The 8,069-nt window shown below is 40.0% G+C and overlaps 1 pseudogene; it reads left to right on the top strand.

Moving 5' to 3' along the window:
• Positions 1-7,833: 7,833 nt before the first annotated feature.
• Positions 7,834-7,964, top strand: LOC125905422 (U1 spliceosomal RNA; annotated as a pseudogene).
• The last annotated feature ends 105 nt before the right edge of the window (positions 7,965-8,069 follow it).

An 8,069-nucleotide genomic window follows, 5' to 3' on the forward strand; every position in this document is an offset into this window, starting at 1 on the left:
TGTGATAATGGCTTCACATTTGGTGAAGAGAGCATTATGAATTGTTTAGAACTGAAAAATCAAAGAAGAACTTGGGACTTGAGTGCAGGGTGGGGGTTTCTGGGAGAGGGACCCAACTGCAGTCAAGATGGCCGACTAGGGCGCCGCCATATATCTAGTCTATACCGGAAAGTTGCAAAGTCCCAAGCGGAAGTTTCTTCTTCGTGTAATTTTTTGCTTATTCCGCGGCCATACTGATTAGCGGGTTGTGTTCAGAGAACAAGAGAACGGTAAGAAAAATAGTCTTTTAATTATCATCCAACGAGTGTGGTATGGTTTCTTAGATGTAATTCGTGCTATTTACAAATGCGATGCATCGAAGAATTAGAGTGTCATGTCTCGTGAAGGCTGTTTCTCCGCTTGACTCGATGGTCTGGGCTAACGTTAGCTTAGCCAAAGAAAGAACGCTAATGGATTTGGCAAAGTCGTATGGCAATTTTTTCAGCGTTTTTGGTGTGTGTATTACCCTATACACACACACGCGCGCATATTTATTTCTTACATATATATGTATGTGTGTGTATAAATATATATATATGTATGTATATATATATATATATATATATATATATATATATATATATATATATATATAGTTCGTGTGATCCTGGTCACATTATTATTACCATCAAGGAACATATCTGTTGCCCGGACATAGAACTGTTGGCTGTTGGACTCAGGCCGTGTTATTTGCCAAAGGAGTTTTCACATGCTATTATTATGACTGTGTACATCCCTCCTCATCCTCATCCATCCTTCAATCATGTCACCATGGCCACGACACTTTGTTTTTGTTTTTTTTTACACTAGTATGTGTGCCACTGCTGTATATATTGTTGCATATATTCTATTGTATTGTACATATTGTTGTACATTTTATATTTCTATATGTTATATATTATACTACAGTCTTTGTTGAATAGGAGCAACTGTAACACTAACAATTTCCCCCCGGAGATCAGTAAAGTATTTTTGATTCTGATTCTGATTCTGATATATTCTTTTCTTCCAGATGCACCCTTCTATAATTGAAACAGGCTGAAGTGCACAACCGTGTCGCCATCTGTGTTTGCGTGTCCTCTCTGCCCCAGATTCACTACCAAAAACGAAAGTGTCATCCAGAGGCACTTGGCGAATCATGAGGCAAATGCAGTGCATTTCAAGGGTATGTTCATCAAAACATCAAAAAAAAAAAATCTGTGCACACCTGAGTGTGTGACAGGTGCGTCAGAGGAAAATTCAACTCGAAGAACAATTAGGGAGACTCCCGCACACTGTCTCACTTTGTCTTGATTTATTGAATAAACGACGTTTCGGTCTGAACGACCTTCATCAGGTATACTTGCAGCCTGCAAACATTTCTACACATGTGCACGACTTAATGTAGCACTGTTATGTCTGTTGTATAACTCTACTTCCCTACCTCGTGCAATACTGTATGTTTACACTGTTTTTTTATCGCTATGCAATATTTATTCCACTGTGTATCGCACTGTAAAATCTCTCTGCTAATATTCTGTGCAATCCGTAAATGTAAACATAGTTTACATTGCTTACATGGCTTAGTATGTACATTGCTTAGTATTTTTATTCTTAATGTTACACACCATGTGTGTATTGTACAACTCTGTACACAATTATCCTGCACATATATCCATATCTCTCCCATATATATGTACAAGTGAAAGGTGTATATACTGTAAGTAGTCTTGTGTGTATAGCCCTGCCCATTTAGTACTTAATATTTTATATTTGTTATATTTGTATATCTTTGATTCTGATATGTATATACAAATGTTCTGATTTTTAGCTTAATTTTATAAGTATCCTACTGTCACTTTCTCCTTCCTATCTGTACAGCTTGAGCTGCTGTGACATGATTGAACTCAGTAAAGGCGTTGTTTACAAAAAAGAGAACTCCAAGTGAAGTTATTATTGCCAGTATGATAGTGTAATATTGTGTTTTATTGGATTCCAGAAATAAAATAGAATTAACAGAAGACTGACAATAGGAAAATATAATTATTGCATTCATTTAATAGCTAAACTGGATAATGAACACATCTCTAGACCCAGGAAATACCTGTTCTGTTGCAGTAACAAATGTCTGGCGCCATTGTGTTGCCCATGATGTCCCGCTCATCCCTGAAGATCCCTGGTGGATGAAAATACAACCAGCAGGATTGAAGTCATTTCTCTAAGCTGCTGTTCTGTGCCTTTGAACAAACGGGGTGTGGGGAGCTGTGTCTGCACAGTGTTTGAATGATATTTGTAGCAGAGGCAGATTAATACACCATGAATCTACAACAATTTTCCTTCCTCCCCAGCAGACTGCAGCATAAAACAACACACTTGCCACCACAGACTGATAAAACATCTGCAGCATCTTACTACAGATGTCAAGAGATCTGAGCTTCCTTAAGAAAAAGAGGTGGCTCTGCCCCTTTTTGTAGAGAGCGTCTATGTGTAGGGACCAGTCCAAATTATTATCCAGGTGTACACCTAGATACTTATGACTTGGCACCACCTTGATGTCCATCCCACAGGTATTCACTGGCTGAAGAGGGGGCTTGGACCCGCAGAAATCTATAATCATTTCCTTGGTCTTTGAGGTGTTCAGTAGGAGACAGTTCTTGTGACTCCAGTCACTGAAGGCTTTATCAGTTCCTGTATTCAGATTCCTGCCCATTCCTGATACATGCCACAATGGCAGTGTCGTCCGAGTATTTCTGGATGTGGCAGGACTCAGAGTTGTATTTGAAGTCTGCTGTGTACAGTGTGAACAGGAATGGAGCCAGGACAGTCTCCTGTTGAGCCCCCGTGCTGCTCATTAATGTTCCAGAAGCACAGTTCCCCAACCTGACATACTGTGCACTTCCTCTCAGGTAATCTGTGATCCAGGAGATAAAGGAAGGATCATATGATTAATGCGTAATGTCTGGGCAGTACAACCCTTACACTGTACCACCAATGATTTACAGTGCTTTCTTTTTTACTGTTAACATAAATTAATATTAACCATATGCTAATGTGAAAGTAAGTATGACATTTGTTGTGACCATGTGTGCATGTTGCAACTGCAGCCTAATCTGAAAGTGCTGTTTATTTGGTTGTGTAAATTCTCATTTTTTATTAAATCTCAGTTTATTTAATCTGAGAATTCAGTTTATTTAACTTTAGTTATTCTTCAGTCCTATTGTGAATGTGTGTGTGTGTGTGTGTGTGTGTGTGTGTGTGTGTGTGTGGCCACCACCACACAAACATAATATTTACATTCGTATTCATAACGTTGATATTAAAGTTAAATCCATGAAACGTTAGCATTATAACTTAGTGATATTATTGTAGGCTTTTAACTAACTTCTAACTACTACTAACTAACGTTTTACAATAGCCTATAAAGTCGTGGCGAGACAATTAACTAGTCACTTATACCGTTACGATAAACATGTAACTGCACAAAATGCATAAAATTATGTTATGTGTAAACGTACGTGTTTTTTAAGCTTTTATTTTTGTTTTAGCTCGGCCATATTTCCGAGATCGAGCGGCGATTAACCAACTTCCGGTTGTGACTTCCGGCATAGATTGGATGTATGGCGGCGCACTAGTCGGCCATCTTGACTGCAGCAAGGTACTCTTGGGTTTCTGGCACAACTTCACCTTCTTCCAAAGAGTGTAATGGAGAAAGACACCTAAAGAGGTCAAAAATCATGCAAAACACTACACTATATACTACTTTTAAAGTATATAGAACAATTTAGCTGCAAGACCCAACATGTTTAGCCCAGCCACCAAAAGAAAATGTTGATGCCAGCGTCTGGAAACCACAAATACATTGCATTTGTACATTTCATACACATATCAAAAGTGATAGCGTGTTGTGGAGAAACACTGGACTTGACCTAATATGAGCAAGAAAGGAGAGGCAGAAATCTGACCCGTTAAGAACACCTTTTCTGGTGTGGCCTTATTAGTCTAGCCAAGCTAAAGCTGGAAAACTTCATTCCCAAGTCAATTTTCAAGGGCACGATTTTAGACATTCTCACTGAAACATGCAACTGCTCTTGACCCAGTAATATTTCTTTCTGGAACTTCTGTCTGTCGGCTGCCTTCTGTTTGCTCATTGTATGCTTCTTCTTCCTGCTGCTATTGTTATTGCTCTGCCAGTCTGTCTTGCTATTTGTTGTTTGTCTGTTTGTATGTTTGTTGTTGTTTGTTGCATTGCTTGTTTTGTTTTTTGCTGATGTTCCATTGTCTGTCCTGCTGCATGTGTGCGCTATTTTTGTTGTTGCTATGCTGCATGATGCTGCTTTCTGTTAGCCACTTTATGCTGTTTGTCTTTTATGTGGTGCACGTTGTATGTGTTGCTGCTTCTTTTATCCCCTCTAATCCCTGTCCCCTTCTCCTCAAGAGGCTCTTGCCTTTTGCCAGGCCGCCATTGTAAATAAGAATTTGTTCTTAATGACTTGCCTGGTTAAATAAAGGTTAAATAAAAAAATAAAAAATAAAAAAGCTGCGGTTATCCCAAGCTCCAACAGAAAATCATATGACTTGCAGTGGCCCAGTCCGTGCAGAATGGTGGTCAGCTCCTCGCTGCAGGACAAGTGATGGACTCTGGGACATAGAGGTATGTGCTTAGTTTCCTTTTTGCCATTTGTCTCTGATCTGCAGAGGTCCTATCCTATAGAAAGCACAAGTTGACAAGTCTTCTCACACTGAAAATCACTAGAACCAGACAAGAAAAATGGGAGGAACATGTCAAGCTCCTCAGGCAGCAGTTTATCTGCTCGCCTCTGGAGTTTATCTGCAGCAGGCATTATCTGGAGTACCAAGACAAAGTCCGCAAGGGTAATTTCGGCAAGAGAGTGGTATTGTTGTCTGTCCTGGCCGCAGGTACCTGGGGCCTGTATCACGAAGCAGGATTAATGTCTTAGCGAGGTAGCTTAAGGGTTAATCCTGGGTTTTCGGTCTCACGCTGCCGGTTCAGTTCTTATCGGGGTAGATCACCATGGTAACTAACTCTGAACGGCTATCCTGTTCCAGAGCAGGGTAAGTTCAGGGTTGAATCTGATCCTATAAAAAGCACCACCCACTGGCCAATCAGCTGTTCAGAAAAAATGACTCCGCTGACAGAAATGCAGCCCAGTCATGACGGGAAGTTTAATTAATTTGATTTATTTTGATTTGAAAGTTTATTTTGAACATTAAAAAAAAAGAAAGCAACAACAACAGACAATGAAAAGATTGTTCAAAAAGGAGTGGAAAGAAGTCAAAATTTCATCCCACCCCTTCATAGGAAAGAAACTGATCATTTGCGGACACTTAATAGCACCATTAATTAGTGCCAACATTTTGTTTTGTTGGAGGAAATGATCCCTGTTAAAGATAATGGGCCTAATTGACAGCTTTGCTGCTGGAAATGTGGAAAGTAGCCTATCATGTCTACACTTCATGGTGTTTGAGGGATTTTCCTTTTTGTGTTTTAAAGAGGGAGACTAGGTATATTTTTGCACATCTGTTAATTTCTAACACAGCTCAATATCAGGATGATTTTATTCAGACTATCAGTTTGGTGTTGATATGATTTAATTGTGGCGTCAGCTTTAAACTTTATTGTAGCATATATAACGTTATGACAAAGAAGACCAATTTATCAGACGCAATGATGTTAGACGATAATTGTAATACACGCAATTCATCTGCGCAGCATTGATTTCATGGGATTCAAGGGTGTGATCAGCATCAGATGTACAGGTACAGGTACTGTAGCTGCTTGAACCAGTGATGAGTAATTTAACCTACACATAATTTTATTTGCTACCTTGTTTTGTCTTGATTTTTCCCTCTCTCCTCCTCTATTTCTTCTTTCCCTACTCGTTTCTTTTTCTTCTCTATTATGTGATTTCATTGATGTTTTGACAGGGGAATTTCTTTGATAAGCTTTTAGTGGCTTCTAACCTCTGTGGCACTTTTCTTTTTTTAGTCTTGTAAATTTTATACTGTCTGTTTTTAACATTATGTGTAAATAAACTAATCTAAACTAAAACTTAACATTATTCATCCCGTTATGCGTTGCCACGCATGTTTCCTCCTGCAGCTGCCACGGTGTTGGCCTTTTCTGTAATGTTGTTTTTCTCCTCCTCATATTTTAGTAGAATTAATCTCTGATCCTCACTACAAATACTTTTTTTCCTCACATACGACGCTCTGTGAGAACGCTCAGTGACGCCGCGCTTCTCTCATGATTGTGATTGGTCCGCTGCGTGCGCGTTCACGGCTCTTAATAAAGCAACTCTGGGTTGAGTTATAGAGTTGATATCCAGCGTCGTGATACCGATGATCTTGATTGCCATTGTTAGGGTTAGTCAACCCAGGATAGGTCTGGGTAACCCAGGAAAGGTTGATCTCGCTTCGTGATACAGGCCCCTGGTATGGCTTGAGGTCTTTCTCATCAACCTGAAACTGACTCATCTGGGTGCCATAGATCTCGTTCATTTAATAACCCTGGGACTGATGTAAGATACTAAACTATTTGCATTTGGCAACTGCAGTAAACTACTGCAAAGCAAACATATTGTTATGAGCCTAAAATGTGTTTTTTTGTTTTGTTTTGTTTTGTTTTGTTTTGTTTGGTTTACCAATAAAGTGGCCTTTCCTTTACATTTGATTCCTGGTGTCAAAGTTATATGAAAAAGTGGGTTAATTTCTCTTTCTATGTTTGGTTCAGGAGTTATGAAAATTGGCTTTCTTTCTTTCACCATTAGTGTGGTCATCAATTCAAGATTGCTGCCAAATGAACCCCATGGGCCATGAGCTGACCTTGGCAACAAGAAAAATTCTTAACTAGACACTGTTAGGGTCACTAACTCGGCTTCTTCTCCGGAGCCTTTGCTCCACTGTCTCTCAGATTAACTCATATCACAGCGGTGCCTGGACAGCGTGACGTGTGTGGTTGTGCTGCTGTCGTGGTCCTGCCAGATGCCTCCTGCTGCTGCTGCCATCATTAGTCATTAGTCATACTTCTACTGTTATTATACACATATGACTATTGTCACACTTGTATACTGCCAGATATTAATACATACTTTCAACATATTGTACCACAGTAGCCAGAACTATAACTATAATATTATTACTTTCAATAATGTTGTTGTAAGCTACTGTCATTACCTGCATCTCTCTCTCTCTCTCTCTCTCTCTCTCTCTCTCTCTCTCTCTCTCTTTCTCTGTCTCATTGTGTCATGTGGATTACTGTTAATTTGTTATGCTGATCTGTTCTGTACGACATCTATTGTACATCTGTCCGTCCTGGAGTGAGTGTCACATGAGAGGTGACACTCACTGAGATGCTGGGATATGTTATTATGTCAGCCATCAGGATACATCATTTATGGTTCTCTGAGAATTCACTCCATTTATTTCAGTGACCTCCTGACCTTTCCTCTCACATATCAAAATCTAATAGACACATATTCATATTTGTTCTCCCCGTGTCAGTGTGGTTTTTCTCCGGGTACTCCGGCTTCCTCCCACAGTCCAAAGACATGCAGGTTGGGGATAGGTCAGTTGGTAACTCTAAATTGTCCATAGGTGTGAATGTGAGTGTGAATGGTTGTCTGTCTCTATGTGTCAGCCCTGCGATAGTCTGATAGTGTACCCTGTCTCTCGCCCAATGTCAGCTGGGATAGGCTCCAGCCCCCCCGCGACCCTCAAGAGGATAAGCGGTTAGAGAATGGGTGGATGAATGGATGGACATATTCATATTTATATTCACATGCATATTTATATTCATTACTTACCTGGCAGGGGAGATACCATGATCAAGAAGGTGGTTCACCCTGGCAAAGGCTCAGCCATTGCACTGCAGTTGCGCTGACCCCAGAGAATTCTCCAAATGTGGGAATTTTGATTTCGCACTGAACCCTCAGCTGCTCGGGGCAACTCCCTCACTCTGACATCTCTCCATTTAATGCGTATCGGTCCAGTTTGTGCATGTGTGTGTATTTCAGTCCTGTGTGTATATGACA

The sequence above is a fragment of the Epinephelus fuscoguttatus genome, linkage group LG17 (genome assembly GCF_011397635.1).
Source record: "Epinephelus fuscoguttatus linkage group LG17, E.fuscoguttatus.final_Chr_v1".
In the NCBI taxonomy this organism is placed as follows: Eukaryota; Metazoa; Chordata; class Actinopteri; order Perciformes; family Serranidae; genus Epinephelus; species Epinephelus fuscoguttatus.